General features: G+C 43.0%; 1 long non-coding RNA gene across 7 annotated transcripts in view; it reads left to right on the top strand.

Moving 5' to 3' along the window:
• Positions 1-17,600, top strand: part of LOC119618261 (uncharacterized) — a 174,743-nt gene that overhangs the window by 50,303 nt on the left and 106,840 nt on the right. For all 7 annotated transcript variants that reach the window (XR_012094575.1, XR_012094576.1, XR_012094578.1 and 4 more), the window contains 2 exons: positions 9,756-9,892; positions 12,335-12,435. This is a non-coding gene — a long non-coding RNA (uncharacterized lncRNA). The remainder of the gene's footprint in view (positions 1-9,755; positions 9,893-12,334; positions 12,436-17,600) is intronic.

Below are 17,600 nucleotides of genomic sequence, written 5' to 3'. Positions count from 1 at the left end.
ATAATATGTTTAAAACCAGACCAGGCGCGGTGGCTCACACCTGTAATCCCAACACTTTGGGAGGTCGAGGCAGGCGGATCATCTGAGGTCAGGAGTTCAAGACCAACCTGGCCAACATGGTGAAACCCTGTCTCTACTAAAAAATACAAAAATTAGCCGGGTGTCGTGGCAGGTGCCTTAATCTCAGCTACTTGGGAGGCAGAGGCAGGAGAATCATTTGAACCTGGGAGGCTGAGGTTGCAGTGAGCCTAGATAAAGCCATTGCACTCAAACCTGGGGGACAAGAGCGAGACTTCTCTTAAATAAATAAATTAAATAAATAAAATTTAAAAACCAAAGGCAAATAGCGTTACACTGTTATTTTTTAGTTAATCTGAAGAAAGGAGGTATTTAGAAACTGATGATGGTATCACTGCAAAAAGCATTAAACTTTGAGGGCTACCATATGAGCTGACAGCCTAGGAAATAGTAAGACTGAGGTATCTACTGTGGATTTAGAAATAGCACCAAATTTTGTAGGATGCTATTATCTGGGGAAGGGAAGGCAGCAAGAAACCTGCAAGGCAACAGGCTAGAATTCAGAGGGAAAGAAATCTCTAGGCAAAAAATTAACTGCAAAGAAATACAAGATAGTAGTCTCAAAACTGGATAGAATTCCAAACTTTGAGCTGACAAATGCATGAGATTTCAGTGGCCGCATGAGGAATCAGAGGGGAGTCAATGGAACGTTAAGTATTTTCAACCCACTAGAAGGTCCTGTCTTCTGTAAGTTTAAGAATCCGAGTATCTTTATGCCATTGAGTGCTGTGCAGAGAAGGGTCATTTTCCCTTTATCTGGGGAGGCTGCTGCACCAGCTTAACATGTGGGTGTGATTTGTAAGTTAGGTTTTCAGTTTGGGTTCTTTCTGTATGAGCTGTTCTGTCCACCCACACCTGTAGTGCTGAAATACTGAAAGACCTTTCGGGAAAAGTTTGAGTTTCTCCCCATGTTTCTGTGCTTCAGCAGTAGCATTTTTTTTTGGCAACCCAATTTCTAAAAAATGCTTTCAATAACGTGGGCATTTTCTTATTATGGCAGAAAAAATAGTGTCCCAGTCTAGTCCACCCATAATGAAATCAGCCATTTAATCTTCTCAATTAGCATGTTTAATGGTTAATTTTTAAATAAGACATTGCTTCACAACGTTTTCATTTTTTATTTTTATTTTTTTGAGATGGAGTCTTGCTCTGTTACCCAGGCTGGAGTGTAGTGGTATGACCTTGGCTCGCTGCAATCTCTGCACGCCTGGGTTCATGTGATTCTCCTGCCTCAGCCTCCCTAGTAGCTGGGATTGCAGGCACCTGCCACCACGCCTGGCTAATTTTGTATTTTCAGTAGAGATGGGGTTTTGCCATGTTGGCCAGGCTGGTCTCGAACTCCTGACTTCAGGTGATCCACCTGCCTTGGCCTCCCAAAATGCTAGGATTACAGGCATGAGCCACCACACCTGGCCTGCTTCACAACTTTGTGTTCGAATTGATAATGTGTGCAAATCAGGAAAATATATATTTAATTATTTGAGCCATATGAATTTGCTGATATTCAATCATTTTGTAAAAACAGGAGTGGCAATTTCATATAGTTCAATAAAATAAAATTGAGGCCGGGCACAGTGGCTTACACTCATAATCCCAACACTTTGGGAGGCCGAAGCAGGATGATCGCTTGAGCTCAGGAGTTTGAGACCAGACTGGGCAACATGGCAAAACCCTGTCTCTACAAAAATACGAAGATGAGACAGGCATGGTAGCACATACCTTTAGTTCAGTTCTAAGTACTTGGGAGGCTGAGGTGGGAGGATCGCTTGAGCCCAAGAGGCAAAGGTTGCAGTGAGCCAAGATCATGCCACTGGAAACCAGTCTGGGCAAAAGAGTGAGAACCTGTCTCAAAAAACAAACAGACAGACAGACAGACAGACAAATTTATTTTTATGTATGGTACGAGAAAGGGATTTGTTTTGTTTTGTTTTTGAAATGGAGTCTTGCTTTGTTGCCCAGGCTGGAGTTCAGTGGCACCATCTTGGCTCACTGCAACCTCTTCTTCCTTTGTTCAAGTGATTCTCTTGTCTCAGCCTCCTGAGTAGCTGAAATTACAGGCACCGGCCACCACACCCGGCTATTTTTTGTATTTTTAATAGAGACAGGGTTTCACCATGTTGGCCAGGCTGGTCTCAAACTCCTGACCTCAGGCGTTCTGCCCCACTTGGCCTCCCAAAGTGCTGGGATCACAGGCATGAGCCACTGTGCCCAGTCTTAGAAAGGGATTTAATTTGTTTTTTTTCTTCCAAATGGATAGCTCCTTGTCCCAACACTATCTATTAGTCTGTCATTTCCCAAGTAATTTAAATGTCTCCTTTAACACATACTAAGATTACACACATACACACAAATGGACACACACACATATATATGTGTGTGTGTATATATATATATATTTTTTTCTGTACTTTTTATTCTATTCATATTGATCTATTGGTCTATTTTTTCATGGTGCTATTTCAATTATTGTGACTTTACAACATAGTTGACATCTAGTAAAGTTCTTTTACTAATGAACCTTAACTTTATTGGCACAACTCATAGATGAACTTTAAAATTAACTTGCCAATTCTACAAAGTATCCTGTTGTAATTTTGATAAAAATTATATTACATTTATTATTTAATTTGGGGGTATAATATCTGTATACTATTGAGTCTTTTCATCTAGAAATATCTTTTATGGCCTTCATTAAAATTATATGGTTATCCTCAACAATATTCTTTTCTTTTTTTTTGAGACAGGGTCTCACTCTGTCATCCAGGCTGGAGTGGAGTGGCACAATTTCTGCTCACTCAACTTCCCAGGTCCAGGTGATCCTCCCACTTCAGCCTCCAAAGTAGCTGGGACTACAGGCATGTGCCACCACACCTGGCTGATTTTTTGTAGAGACTAGGTTTCGCTACGTTGCCCAGGCTGTTCTTGAACTCTTGTACTCAGGTGATCCGCCCACGTCAGCCTCCCAAAGTGATAGGGTTACAAGCATAAGCTACCATGCCTGGCAACAGCTTTCATATTTTTAAGTTTTTTTCCTAAGTAACCCAAGGTCTATTGAAATTGAATATAGCTTTCTTTTCTATTACATATTTAAATAGATTTTTTCTGATTTTAGAAAAGCTGTAGATTTTTATATGTTAATCTTGTTTCCTTTCTGAAAGTTTTAATTAGTCCATACAGATTACATGTGATTCATTGGATTTTCTAGGTATAAATCTACCTTGCCAATATTCATACTTATTTCTTTTTTTTTCTGGTATTTTTGCATTGCCTGGTAACTCTAGGACAATGTCTACTATTGATGATAGAAGTAGGCATCATTATGTGTTGTTTCTGAGTTCTATGGAGTTGTGGTCTAATGTTTTGTTCTTCAGAATGATGTTTGGAGATTGGCAAAATGTTGATTATTGTTGAAGATGAGTGACAGGTCCATAGCAACCATTAATCTATTTTCTCTATGCTTGTGTATGTTTGAAAATTTCCATAATAAAAGAGTTAAATTCTACAAAGAGTCAAATTAAAAAAAAGGAACAAGACTTATTTTAGGTTTTTGGTAGAAACCCCTTTTCAGGCCGGGTGTGGTGGCTCACACTTGTAAACCCAGTACTTTGGGAGGGTGAGGTGGGCAGATCACCTGAAGTCAGTAGTTCGAGACCAGCCTGGCCAGCGTGGTGAAACCTTGTCTCTACTGAAAATACAAAAGTTAACTGGGCGTGGTGGTGGGCATCTGTAATCCCAGCTACTTGGGAGGCTAAGGCAGGAGAATTGCTTGCACCCTGAAGGTGGAAGTTGCAGTGAGCCGAGATCACACCACTGCACTCCAGCCTGGGTGACAGAGTGAGACTCTATCTGGAAAAAAAAAAAAAAAAAGAAAAGAAAAAGAAAATATCTTTTCCTAGTTTATTGTAAATTATTTTCTTAGAAATGGATGGAGAATTAATTGTATCATCAGAAAAATATCTTTTAAAAGAAAAGATATCACAGGAACCATCCATCTCAGAAAACCAAGGAAAATAAATGAGACTTTCAGTATTAAAAATGACCAAATATTTAGATTTGCTTCTCTCTCTTTCTTTTCATTAACTGACAGCTTACAATTAGAGGAGAGGTGACTCTAGGGCCTAGCATATTGCTGAAAACACAGAAGGCAATAAATAAATAATGTATCGTTGGAGGTTTTTTTTGGGGAGAGAGCTGTAGGTAACTGTTACAACACACAGATCCTCCCTCCAGTACTGAAGGACTTACCCCTCCAGCTGCTGGGATTATAGCTGGCTGACACTCTCCAGCAGCTGGCACTTTCCAGGAACTGCCTGTGGCCGAAGAGAACCACCTTACTCAAAGTTCTGCCCTCCTCCTAGGGGCAGCTGTATCCAATGACTGGCCTATGTGGAGATATAAATCCACCTTGCCAATATTCATACTTATTTACATAATTTACAATATTCATACTTAAAGATTCTGTGCCCTTACCCAACTCAGGATAGGCTAAAAGAACTAGCCCAGCCTGGCCAGGTGCGATGGCTCACGCCTGTAATCCCAGCACTTTGGGAGGCCCAGGTGGGCGGATCACGAGGTCAGGAGATCAAGACCATCCTGGCTAACACAGTGAAAACCCGTCTCTACTAAAAAATACAAAAAAGTTAGCCGGGTATGGTGGAGGGCGCCTGTAGTCCCAGCTACTTGGGGGACTGAGGCAGGAGAATGACATGAACCCGGGAGGCGGAGCTTGCAGTGAGCTGAGATCACACCGCTGCACTCCAGCCTGGGCGACAGAGCAAGACTCCATCTCAAAAAAAAAAAAAAAAAAAAAAAAGAACTAACCCAGCTTCAGAGTGCCCTGTGGGGTGGCTGAGGCCTTAGGGTTTCCAGATAAAATAAATACAGGATGCTCAGTTACATTTGAATTTCAGGTAAACTACAAATAATTGTTTTGGTATTTATAGATTCTAAAGATTGCATGGGACATTTATTATTATTTTTGCTGTTTATCTAACATTCTTTTTTTTTTTTTTAGACAGAATCTCACTTTGTCTCCAGGTTGGAGCGCAGTGGCACTATTTCAGCTCACTGCAGCCTCCGCCCCTGGGTTCAAGCGATTCTCATGCATCAGCCTCTCGAGTTGCTGGGATTACAGGCATGTACCACCACACCCAGCTAATTTTTGTATTTTTAGTAGAGACGGGGTTTCACCATGTTGGCCAGGATGGTCTTGATCTCCTGACCTCGTGATCCGCCCACCTTGGCCTCCCAAAGTGCTGGGATTACAGGCATGAGCCACTGCGCCCGGTCTTTTTTTTTTTTTTTTTTTTGAGACAAGGTCTCACCCTGTCACTCAGGCTGGAGTGCAGTGGCACGATCACAGCTCACTGCAGCCTTGACCTCCCAGGGCTCAAGTGATCCTCCCACCTCAGCCTCCTGTGAAGCTGGGACAACAGGTGCATACCACCATGCATGGCTAATTTTTTGTAGAGATGGAGTTTTATCATGTTGCCCAGGCTGGTCTCAAACTCCTGGGCTCAAGTTATCTGCTCACCTCCGCCTCCCAAAGTGCTGGGATTATAGGCATGAGCCACTTTGCCCCATCTTACAGATTTAAGTGAGCATCCTGTATATTTATTTGCTAAATCTGGCAGTCCTGTGAGGCTTTGTTGTGTTTGCATTGCAGCCTCCCCTCTTCCTCTGTGCTATGGGTTGAATTGTGTCCTCCCAAATTTCACTGATGGAAGTCCTAACCCCCAATGTGATGGTATTGGGAAGTGGGGATCTTTGAGGAGGTAATTAGGTTTAGACGGGGTTGTGAGGGTGGGCCCCTAATGATGGGAATAGTGTCTTTATAAAAGGAGAAGGAGAGAGTAATATTCTTTTCTTCCTTTTTTTTTTGTTTTTGAGATGGAGTCTCACTCTGTTGCCCAGGCTGGAGTGCAATGGTGCCATCTCAGCTCACTGCAACCTCTGCCTCCTGGGTCCAAGTGATTTTCCCACCTCAGCCTCCTGAGTAGCTGGGATTACAGGCATAAGCCACCATGCCTGGTTTCTTTTTGTATTTTAGGTAGAGACAGTGTTTCACTGTGTTGGCCAGGCTGGTCTCAAACTCCTGATCTCAGGTGATCTGTCCTTTCTGGCCTCCCAAAGTACTGAGATCACAGGCGTGAACCACTGTGCCTGAGTGATATTCTTTCTCTGCCATGTGAGGATCTAGTGAGAAGCTGGCCTCTGCAATCCAGGAAGGGGACCCTCATCAGGAACTGACTTGGTTATGGACTCCCCAGTCTCTAGAACTGTGAGAAATAAATGTTTGCTGTTTAAGCCACTACAGTTATTTGTTATGACAACTTGAGTGAGCAGACTAAGACACTGTAATCCTGCTTCCTTCCATTATCCCACAGGTGTTGATTCTGAGAGCAATTCTCAACCAACTTCCTTTATGTGAAAATATGAAACCAGGGAAAGCGGGTCTGCCATTAACCACTGAGTCGTATAGGATAAAAGCAGCTCTGTTCATATAATCATGCAAATCATGCAAATCATCATGGATAAACCTGGTGCAAAAATAGACTGAGGCCTTCACAAAGATGGATTCTGTCTCTTTTGCCTCCTTTCTCTTCCCACCCTCTAAGTGAAGAGTTTCTTCAGGATTTATGCTTGTCTTTCTTCTTGTTGCGATATATGTGATCTGCTTTGTCATATATCTGGCCCTTACTTAATGCTTTGTGGACATGACATTCAAATCAACATTTTGCCTTGACTCTCTCCTGAGCTCCAGTTCTGTTTCCAGCAGTCTTTTCTTCTATACCTTGATTTTCTGAAAGTTCCCTACATACTGTATGTCCTTGCCTTACACACTTGCTTGACTATGACCAAATTTTCATTCAAGTTGCCAAGCAATGAGGCAGTATGTTGTGAAATGAATGTGCCTGGGAACCTGGTGAAAGTGGACATCAAGCATTTAAGAAGAGCAGGAACTGGGGAATGGAGCAGGACTCAAATGGCCTCTATTTTAAATTCTAAAAGTACCTGCTTCTTGAGTGCTTACTATGTGCCAGGTAAGGAGGGAATCCCAAAACACGCAGTTATGGGACCTCAATTCTACTCTAGTGCTGCACTGTTGGTGAGACTCACTTTCTGCACGTCTGCTTCCTCATGTCTTAGCTGCTAGCTTAGGTCTTCCCTCTCTCTCATAGTTTCTGCATCTTCATTTTACTTATGCTTATGGTTCTTAAGTTCATGACCTTTTTTTTTGGAGATGGAGTTTCAATCTGTCACTCAGGCTGGAGTGCAGTGGTATGATCTTGGCTCACTGCAACCTCCACCTCCTAAGTTCAAGTGATTCTCTTGCCTCAGACTCCTGAGTCCTGAGTAGCTGGGACTACAGGCATGCACTGCTATGCCTGGCTATTTATTTATTTATTTATTTGTAGTAGACAGGGTTTCACCATGTTGACCAGGCTGGTCTTGAACTCTTGACCTCAAGTATCCTCCCGCCTCAGCCTCCCAAAGTGCTGGGAATACAGACGTGAGCCACTGCAGCCAGCCCATGATCCTTCTCAATATCTTTTCAGGGTTATCTACACTTGACAGCTTCATTTCCTTGCTTTTATTCCCTGCAAGTTTCTGAGACAGGTAATCTGATTGGCTGTGCTATGTTTTTGAACTAGGGAAATGCCGAGGTTTCTGGTCAATCTATAAGTTGGTTGCCTTTAGGTCAGGGGTCCACACTTGCTTGACCAGTTGTGGTTGGAGGGATTATGTGGCTCCTGAGAACTGCCCTTACTACTTCAGCAGGGCCAGTGGCTGAGCAGCACAGTGGCTGGCATGCCCAACACAGTCCCAAACTCCAATCTCTTTCCTTCCCATTTCTGTTAAAGGAACAACCATCTTGCCTTCTGTTTGGATAAGAAACCCCGGCCTCATATTTGAATCCATCTTTCCTCTTAATATTCAGTTCCAACCTCTGCCAAATCATATTGATTCTTTGCAGGCTATCTTAGTAATCTCAGGCTGCTATAAGAAAATATCATAGGTTGGGTGGCTTCGACAACAGAAATTTATTTCTTACAGTTCCATAGAAGAAACACTATAACCTATTCTCTTCTTTTGATTTTCACCTTCACTGTCCAAATCTGGAAACTCCTCATTTCTTTCTCAGACCCACACGACAGCTTCTTACCTTATTTTTCCTTATCCTGTTAATTTCACACCCTACTTTCAGATTGACTTTCTTTTTTCTTTTCTTTCTTTTTGTTGGCGGAGTGGGGATGGACTCTTCCTCTGTCGCCCAGGCTGGAGTGCAGTGGGGCGATCTCAGCTCCTTGCAACCTCCAGCTCCCGGGCTCAAGTGATTCTCCTGCCTCAGCCTCCCAAGTAGCTGGGATTACAGGTGCTCGCCACCATACCAGGCTAATTTTTAAATTTCTAGTAGAGAGGGATTTCACCATGTTGGCTAGGCTGATGTCAAACTCCTGACCTCAAGTGATCCACCCTCCTTGGCCTCCCAAAGTTCTGAGATTACAGGTGTAAGCCACCGTGTGGGTCCCAGGTTGACTTTCTTGAAGTTCACCTTTGCTGATGCTACCCTGTTGCTCAAATAACTTCAGTAGGTTTCTGCTGTTCATGGAATAAAGTCTGAATGTCTTTGCTTGGCATTCAAGTCTCTTCATGATCCAGGCCCACTGGATACTTTCAATATATTCTCCATTAGTTTTCTTTTTGACTCTTGTATTTCTCAAAGTGTAGTCCTCAGGATGCCAAACCTAGATTTACTTGAGTGCTTTTGAAAGTGCGGATTCCTCCTGAACCTGCAGAACCCCCAGCTACTTGGGAGGCTGAGGCAGGAGAATCACTTCATCCCGGGAGGTGGAGGTTTCAATGAGCCAAGATTGCGCCACTGCACTCCAGCCTGGGCGACAGAGGGAAGTACCATCTCTAAAAAAGAAAAAAACAGAAAAAGAAAATCATCCCTAGAAACAGTGACTATTACCTCTGCAGGTGGGGCCTAGGAATCTATATGGCAAACAGGAATGCCAGGTGATTCTTCTGCATATTGAACTTAAAGAGTGCGCAATATTGACCGTGAGGAAACGGAGAGTCCTCATTCTTGTAATGGTCTGAAAGGAGCGGTTGGGAGTATTTTTTCTGGGATAATGAAGGAGTTAGGCTCTTCTGACTGCCTCTTTGTCATGGAAAGTGGCCAGTGGTACTGATTCCTTAAGGCAGTGATTTTCAAGCTGTGCTCAGAGGAGCACTCAAGAGACCCCAAAGGAGGCAAGGGGGATGCTGAATGGATGGATTCCACAACTCGCGGTTCTCCCCTTTCACTAAAAGAACTCCACTTTGATCTGTTTTATAGTTTGAGTTTCTAAGATTATATTTGAAATAAGTATCCTGCTTTAAGTTTTCCTAAAGGTCTCTGTTGTGGTTTAAATTACAGCTTTTCTCTGACTTCCAACTTTCAAATCATTTGAGAAGCAAATGCAGCGTTTATTCCATGCAGATGGAGATTGTAAATTAGCTTTATTAATGATAAACCCCCACTAGGGATTATAGCCTGGACATATGGCAGCCATTGGGCTTCTCAGTAACATCCCTCCAAGCCTAGACCTTGGTACAACTCACCCAAGGGAGTAAGTAGTGCCTTTCCTTGCTATTCCCCAACTTTTTGTTCCTTTATTCATCCTTAGGGTTTTCCATGTCCAGTGTGGCGACTTCCCTCAGTGGAGGAGACCATCAGTTTCTCCAGATGTTCCCGTTTCTGCCTTCCTAAGAACACATTCCTAATATAACCATGGCTCCTCTGAGTGTCCTCCTGTGACCACAGGTAGGAGGTTTATCTTCTGCTAATGGAAGGATCTGAAATGGGATGGAAAAGGAACATGAATTAAATTACCAACAAGGCTGTTCTGCACTCTTGGCTGAAAGTAAATTGCTATGCTGTTTTACATTTCAATTTATGCCTAGCTGTGGTAGCTGATGTAGAATATCAGAGCCCAGATGATGACATAAAAACACCTTAAGTAATATAACATCAGCAAAATAAAATCATCCCAGTTTAAAACAATAAACATTTGAAGCTTTCCCATTACTAAATTCCCAGGAAGAAATCAAAGTCCAAGAATTAAAATTTCTTTTATCAATTAAAGTACAAAAAAATTACAGCTCTTACCAGTTTGTCATTCCGCTTAATCTCAGGGGGTCTCATTCAGACTCAGGGTAGAGTCAAGTTCTTTAGCATTGTCAGCTTTGGCTGTCTTCCACTGGAATGAATGTCGTTTTCTGTGAGAATTACCAGCTCTGTGCAAACTAAGTATTTCCTGCTTTGCTCTTTCATGGCACATGGAAAGATCTCACTTCATTCCTACTTTGCTATGTGACTCTAGTGGCCAATGAAATTGTACTTGCATTCTTATTTGCAGCACTGTTCACAATAACAAAGATATGAAATTAAGTGTCTGTCTACAGATGAATACATTAAAAAATGTAGTATGGGCCAGGCGTGGTGGCTCATGCCTATAATCCCAGCACTTTGGGAGGCTGAGGCGGGTACATCACTTGAGGTCAGGAGTTGGAGACCAGCCTGGCCAACATGGTGAAATCCCATCTCTACTAAAAAGAAAAAATTAGCCGAGTATGGTGGCGGGTGCCTGTAGTCCCAGCTACTAGGAGGCTGAGACAGGGGAATCACTTGAGCCCAGGAGGCGGAGGTTGCAGTGAGCTGAGATCGTGCCACTGCACTCCAGCTTGGGCGACAGAGCGAGACTCCGTTTCTAAATAAATAAAATAAAAATAAAAATGTACTATGTATACAAAATGAAATACTATTCTACCATGAAAAAGAAATAATTAAATTATTTGAGGCACCATGGATGGAAATGGAGGACCTTATCTTAAGTGAAATAAGCCAGGTACAAGAAGACAAATATTGCACATTCTCACTACATGTAGGAGCTAAAACATTTGAACACATGGAGGTAGAAAGTAGAAAAATAGATAACAGAGACTGGGAAGGGAGAGTGGGGAGGAGGGGAAAGGATGAAGACAAGTGAGTTAAAGGGTGCAAATATACAGAAAGATAAAGGAAGTAAGTTTAATGTTTGCTAGCAGAGCGGGATGACTGTATTTTTTTTTTCTTTTTTTTTTTTTTGAGATGGAGTCTGGCTCTGTCGCCCAGGCTGGAGTGCAGTGGCGCGATCTCGGCTCACTGCAAGCTCCGCCTCCTGGGTTCACGCCATTCTCCTGCCTCAGCCCCCCGAGTAGCTGGGACTACAGGCGCCCGCTGCCACGCCTGGCTAATTTTTTGTATTTTTGGTAGAGATGGGGTTTCACCATGTTAGCCAGGATGGTCTTGATCTTCTGACCTCGTGATCCACCCTCCTCGGCCTCCCAAAGTGCTGGGATTACAGGCGTGAGCCACCGCTCCCGGCCTCATGTGGCTATGTCTTTAAAAAGATGATAAAGCCATGCGTGGTGGCTCACAGCTATAATCCCAGCACTTTGGGAGGCTGAGGCCGGCAGATCACTTGAGGTCAGAAATTGGAAACCAGCCTGGCCGACATGGTGAAACCCCGTCTCTACTAAAACTACAAAAATTAGTTGGGGACAGTAATGCACGCCTGTAATCCCAGCTACTAGGGAAGCTGATGGGAGAATCACTTGAACCCGGACGGCAGAGGCTGCAGTGAGCCTGCCACTGCACTTCAGCCTGGGAGACAGAGTAAGACTCTTTCTACCAAAAAAAAAAAAAAAAAAAAAAGAAAGATGATAAAATGTTGCCAGGCATGGTGGCTCACGCCTATCATCCCAGCACTTTGGGAAGCTGAGGTGGGTGGATCACTTGAGCTCAGGAGTTTGAGACCAGCTTAGGCAACATGGCGAAACCCTGTCTCTATTAAAATAAACAAAAAACAAAAAACAAAAATTAGCTGGGTGTGGTGGTGGGCGCTTGTAGTCCCAGTTACTCAGGAGGCTGTAGTGGAAGGATCGCTTGAGCCTGGGAGGCAATGAGCTGATACTGCGCCACTGCACTCCAGCCTGGGTGACAGAGGGAGACCCTGTCTCAAACAAACAAACAAAACGATAACATGTGGACGTGCATTTGCATAACAATGAACTTTCCATTAAAAAGAAATCCTCAAGAATTGTTTCACTGTTCATTGTGTTCTGTCAGTTATTGTTTGTTTCCCATATTTGAAATTCTTTGCACAGTCACTTTCCTTAGCATCCTTGTCTTGTTTCTTCTTTGTCCCTGTGTTTATTTTTAAAGCTTTCTCTTCTCAATGGCAAAGACAGCAGCTGGCTCCAACTCCTGTTTAGATACCAGTTGGAGGCCTTCGTTGAATGAAGGAAGAAGATCCATTAAAAGAGGTAATTATGCATCTTGTTTATTTTGTAACAGGCAATTACCTTAAGTCTTACAGTCTCAGAATGTCTTATTGATCAGCATTCTCTGATTTTAAAAGGTTTGTGTTTTTGAAGTTTACAACTCAGCTATTTGAATTTGAAATACATTTTCTTGTAGAAACTGCTATAAAATGGTGTTTAAGACTCCTAGACCAGCCCACTGAAGCCCATAATACAGCAGAAATGTTTTACTGTCATTAGAAATAATTAGAAACATTTCCAATGATAGTTTTACAAAAGGAATACATGTAAAGAATAGAAACATAAACTGAGAAAAGGGTGTAAAAATAGATGAATGTTGATGCTTGAGGAAAAGTAAGCACTTAGACAATGAGGAGGGAGATGGCCACATTTACTGTCTGCTGAGCATATTGGTCGGGATTAAGGTCTTTTAATTGGAGGTAGTGAGTTTGGTCTCAGTTCAAAAATGGCATGAGGGGCTGGGCACGGTGGTTCACGCCTGTAATCCCAGCACTTTGGGAGGCCAAGGCAGGCAGATCACTTGCTGTCAGGAGTTTGAGACAAACCTGGCCAACATGGTAAAACCCCACATCTACTAAAAATACAAAAATTAGCTGAGTGTGGTGGCACATGCTTGTAGTCCCAGCTACTCTGGAGGCTGAGGCGGGGAATCGCTTGAACCTTAGAGGCGGAGGTTGCAGTGAGCTGAGATCACACCACTGCACTTTGGCCTGGGCAACTGAGCGAGACTCTGTCTAAAAAAAAAAAAAAAAGGCATAAAGAGAATGATTGAGCAAAAAGGATTTTCTGGAATGAGACGGCCACCCAGAGGCTGGGAGAGGATGGGAAGGGAGAAGAGGCAATACAGATAGGCAGGTCCTTGCACAGTAGAGCTTCTGGGAGGTGAAATTAGCTGAGTGAAAAGTGAGGAAAGGTTGGAGCCAGGGGAGAGGGGAGGGTCCCTGGATGCAGGATGTGCTGAGCCAGGATGTGACTGGTGAGTGAGGAAACGTGGTGTCTGTGGGACAGGAGCCCCCATGGGCTGCTCACTTTCTGTGCCTTCAACCACGTGGGGGTTTTCTCTCAGTCATTCTCCTGTATCCCCAAGTCCCCGAGGGCACTTCAGATTTTCTCAGGTGAGGAGTTGGGGGTTGATGGGAGACAAGAGCTTGGAATATTTCTTTGAGAAAATTAGGAGAAATATTGTATTGCCACATACAATAGTTGTATTGTTAAGTGTGTGTGTGTGTGTGTGTGTGTGTGTGTGTGTATGAAAGAGAGAGAAATATCTTCCCACAGAGGAACTATACTGCCCTTCCTGGGAGGTACTAATACCTTCAGTGTGACTGGTACCAGGAGACCCGACTGTGCAGTAAGAATGAAGTAGGGAGCCTGGTGCATTGTAGGAAATTAAGCCAACTAGTTTATTCCTGTTCAAAATGTTATTTTTTGTTTTTGTTTTGCTTGAAATAAATTAGTTTTAAATAGAAGTCTAAATAAAACAACTCTAGGAAAGAATGCAATCTCACAATGGTGCAACCATTGCTTAGTAGTTTCCTGCTTGTCCCCAAATGGACCAATTGCAGAAGGATTGGGGGAGATTTCATCTTACAACATGTTATGACAGAGAAGGAAGGGTTAAGAAATCATTCCACCTCATTGCCACATGTCTGGTGTACTTACAATAACTAGAGATTTTCTGGGATGTCCTCAATTCAAATATTCTGTTATGTTGACTCATGTACATTCCTAATTGTCAGATTGCAGCTCCCAAGTTCTGTTCAGAAGGTAGAGTCGGCATAGGAATTCAGTAGCAGATTCCTAGCTGGTGTTCTCAACCCTACTCCTCTCTTCTATTAGAAGATGTTATCTATTAGATATTATCATTTATTTTTGTTTAAACAAAACAAAACGCTTATATGTGCCAATACTTACAGAAACTCTGTAAGTTATAGAAACTTTGATGGTTCTCTATTATACATTGCAACAAGCCCAGAGTTTTTTTTTTCTAGCCTTAGAGAGTTAGTCTTACTTAGTTAACTTTCTTTCTCCTGCTTCCTGGACACCCACCTTTTGTGTCAATCAAGTAGCTCTGTTCTCTTTTCCCTGCAACTGCCCTATTCATTCCTATCTGCTATGCCTTTGCTTCCTTTCTATATCTAAGCTTCTCTCCTGGGATGCTTTCCTCCTTTCTTTACTTATTAGAACTAAACTCCCTTGTAAAATTTTAGCTTGAGTCTGACATCAAGCAAAACAAAGCACAGTGTAGAGCTCATAGAGAATAGAATATCTTTGTTCTTAAAGGGTCCTAGATGAGCCACTGCGAATGTGATCAGTATATTGAATGTACTGGCCTTGGGTGCTGTGTTAGTCTGCCTTCTCCAGAGAAACAGACCAAAAGGAGTTCTCTAAAGAGACTTACTATAAAGAATTAGCTCACATGATTATGGAGGCAGAGAAGTCCCAGGACCTGCCGTCAGCAAGCTGGAGACCCAGGAGAGATGGTAATGTATTTCCAGTCCAAGTGCGAAGACCTGAGAACCAGGAGCGCTGATAGTGTAAGTTCTAGTCTGAGTCCAAGTCCAAAGTCAGGAGAAGACTGACTTTGCAGCTTGAAGACAGGCAGAGAACTAATTATTGTTTTTTTCTCAATTTTTTATTCTATTAAGGTCTTCAACAGATCGGATGAGGCCCAACCAAAGCAATCTGCTCTTCTACCCTACTACCCTACTAATTTAAATTTTTTTGTTGTTTTTTTGAGATGGAGTATTGCTCTGTCATCCAGGCTGGAGTGCAGTGGCACAATCTCTCTCTGTTCACTACAACTTCCGTCTCCCAGGTTCAATTGATTCTCCTGCCTCAGCCTCCCGAGTAGCTGGGATTACAGGTGTGCACCACCACGCCAGGCTAATTTTTGTAATTTTAGTAGAGACAGAATTTCACCATGTTGGCCAGGCTGATATCAAATTCCTGACCTCAGGTGATCCACCCGCTTCGGCCTCCCAAAGTGCTGGGATTACAGGCGTGAGCCACTGCACCCGGCCTAATTCAAATGTTAATTTCACCTCAAAACACTCTCACAGACACCAAAAATAATGTTTAATCTGGGCAATCCATGGCCCAGTCTTGTTGACACAAAATTAACCATCACATTGGCCGAGTGTGGTGACTCATGCCTGTAATCCCAGCACTTTGTGAGGACGAGGTGGGTGGATCACCTGAGGTCAGGAGTTTGAGACCAGCCTGGCCAACATGATAAAACCCCATCTCTCCTAAAAATACAAAATTAGCCGGATATGGTGGTACATGCCTGTAATCCCAGCTACTCAGGAGGCTGAGGAGGAGAATCACTTGAATCTGAGAGGCAGAGGTTACAGTGAGCTGAGATTGTACAATTGCATTCAAGCCTGGGCAACAAGAGCAAAACTCCGTCTCAAAAAACAGACAAACAAAAAACAAAATTAACCATCACAGGTACTATTCCAGCAGGAAATCATTGTATTCTTTGTCACCATTGCCTTTAAATAAAATCCTCAAATAAATTTCATTCTAGCATCTTGGATGGTGTCTCAGGCAGAGCCGTTTGTTTTTCTGGACATTAGGGATCAGAATAGTTTCAGCTATTATAAATTTCAGACTGATCTGAATAAAAACTTTAATCACATCTCGAATTAAAAGCCTGTCCTTCCTTATTCTCCCAGAGGCTTGAAGTAGGAAAGGAGGAGGTAAGATCTGTCTTTTTCTTCCATTCTCTACCTCTTGTCTCACTTGCTAGATGCTCTGGGGTTAGCCAGGTAGGAAGGGCTAGAAGTTGAGAGCTATATATATGTGTATTTTTTAACCTAGCCAGTCCTAGTCTGCAAAAACCTTCTGTGTAGCAAACATCCAAATACTGATAATTTTTCAATAAGGGGCTTTTGTGGGTTCTTTGGAGACTCTCTGTTGGAGACCTCAGATAGTACAAAATTTCCTGATATGGTGCCCTCTTATGACATGCCCTCGTCCCTACTTCAGCAATTTACAGCACGTCACGTCTTTCTGGCTGGACTCTGGTCAGCAGCCTTCTTGGGTGGAGTCTCTGCAGCATCTGCTCTGCATTTTGCCTCACTAAGCTCTGAAAGTGTGATGCTCTCTCTTCTTCATTATAGACAGCGCCAGCCAGCCTCTCCCGCTTGGACTTTTCTAGGGGAGAATCAGGCACCAGTCTCTGCACTTTCCAAACTCCAGGGAACACAGGTCAGTCCTCTGTGGTAGGCAGAATAAGAGTGTCTCACGGATGTCCCCACCCTGATCTCTGGAACCTGTGAATATGTTACCTTACCTGGCAAAACGAGCTTTGCAGATGTGATTGAGGTTATGGACCTTGAGTAGGAGAGATTATCCTGGGTTACCCATGTGGGCCCAGTCTAATTAATTCACCACAGGAATCCTTAAAAGTAGAGAACCTTTTTAGGTGGCTATAGTCAGGGAGAGAGATGTGACTACAGAAAAAGGGCAGAGACATATGACATGAGAAAAATGTTGCTTGCCATTGCTGACTTGAAGATGGAGGAAGACAGCCACAGGCCAAGTCAGTGAATAACCTCCAGGAGCTGATAATGGCCCTCAGCTACAGCCAACAAGAAAGCATGTATCTCAGCTGGGCATGGTGGCTCATGCCTGTAATCCCAGCACTTTGAGAGGCCTAGGCGGGTGGATCCCTTGAGGTCAGGAGTTTGAGACCAGCTGACCAACATGGTGAAACTCTGTCTCAACTAAAAATACAAAAATTAGCCGGGCGAGGTCGTGGGCGCCTGTAATCTCAGCTACTTGGGAGGCTGAGGCAGGAAAATCACTTGAACCTGGGAGGTGAAGTTTGCAATGAGCCAAGATTGCGCCACTGCACTCCAGGCTGGGCAACAGAGTGAGACTCTGTCTTAAAAAAAAAAAAAAAGAGAAAACGTGTATCTCAATCCCACAACTGCACATAATTGAATTTTGCCAACAACCTAACTGATCAGGAGACACATTATTCCATAGAGCTTCTAGAAGTCTGCTCAGTTTGCTGATACCTTGATTTTAGCCTGAGATTCCTACTAGATTTCTGTTTTACAGACTATAAGATAATACATTTGTGTTGTTTTAAGCCACTAAATTTGTGGCAATTTTTTTAATGGCAGCAATAGAAA

Source organism: Chlorocebus sabaeus, chromosome 11, assembly GCF_047675955.1.
Source record: "Chlorocebus sabaeus isolate Y175 chromosome 11, mChlSab1.0.hap1, whole genome shotgun sequence".
In the NCBI taxonomy this organism is placed as follows: domain Eukaryota; kingdom Metazoa; phylum Chordata; class Mammalia; order Primates; family Cercopithecidae; genus Chlorocebus; species Chlorocebus sabaeus.
Note: the sequence above shows the minus strand (reverse complement) of the source record. Positions and strands in the feature narration are given on the sequence as shown.